Genomic DNA, 1,027 nt, shown 5'->3' on the forward strand with positions numbered 1-1,027 from the left:
GGAGATTAAAGTAGTCAACCAGGAGATCCTGTTGAACCATCCTTCCTTGTGGTTTCTTCTCTGTCTCTTAAAGCAACGTTTATCTCTTAAGGCAGTGTATAGCCCTTCATCTTTGAGGAAGAGTAAATCTGGCCCCCCTCCTGTTTTTGTAAGACCACCTCCAAGAGGGAGGTCAGGATTCTCGAGCTTAGATATTTATCCATATTGGTAAGACCTTGCGGCACAACCAAGAGGATCAGTAGTCGTTTCCAATTTGCACCTAAACTCAGCCATCAGAGTAATTCCTTTGTGTCTTACTGGTTTTTTAGCATCAGATTCAAATCTGGGCACTATCTGAACCTACACACAAAAGTCATGACTGCCTTTTAGAACTTCTAAACTTATAGAGGTTGTGATCTGAGGCACAATCCCAAGAAGTGTTGGAGTACTAACATATGCAATGCCTTTTACATCATTTGCAATAGAAATCAAACCTATCCACACCTGTGATTGGGGACCCTATCTTGATGGAACAGGGCAGAACATGAAATTCTTGTTTTTCAAAGCACACTCCCCTCAAGTGAGCATTACAGCTCATGTTTCTGATGTATCCCACTTAGCTTTTCTCAGCTCCCAACCCCAAGAGCTAGTACCACGGCTGGTGAGAGGCTGACACTTGACAGCTGTCAGAATTGGTCCAACAGCACCAGGTATGGTCCTCTCCAGCAAAGGCTCAAGTGTCTGAACCCGATGTTGTCCCTCGTGGATGGAATCTCTGACCTAGAACTGGTGAGATGTCTCAGGGGTCCCTCAGGACATAGGCTATTGCACAGCTGATGTCCCGGGCCACGTCTGCGCCAGCAGGGCGACGCGGCAATACAGGATCCTTCTGCAGAAAAAAGCTTTACTGCGTCTTGAGAGGGAGAGCATAAGCCACAATGCGGAGACACGAGTGAGGAATAACCGTCCTTATAAGAAACTATCCTCGCCCTGGGGCGTGTCACTCTCCTGACTGGTAACTGCCAAATTATGCCAGATGATGTACCAA

Source organism: Rattus rattus, chromosome 4, assembly GCF_011064425.1.
Source record: "Rattus rattus isolate New Zealand chromosome 4, Rrattus_CSIRO_v1, whole genome shotgun sequence".
NCBI lineage: Eukaryota > Metazoa > Chordata > Mammalia > Rodentia > Muridae > Rattus > Rattus rattus.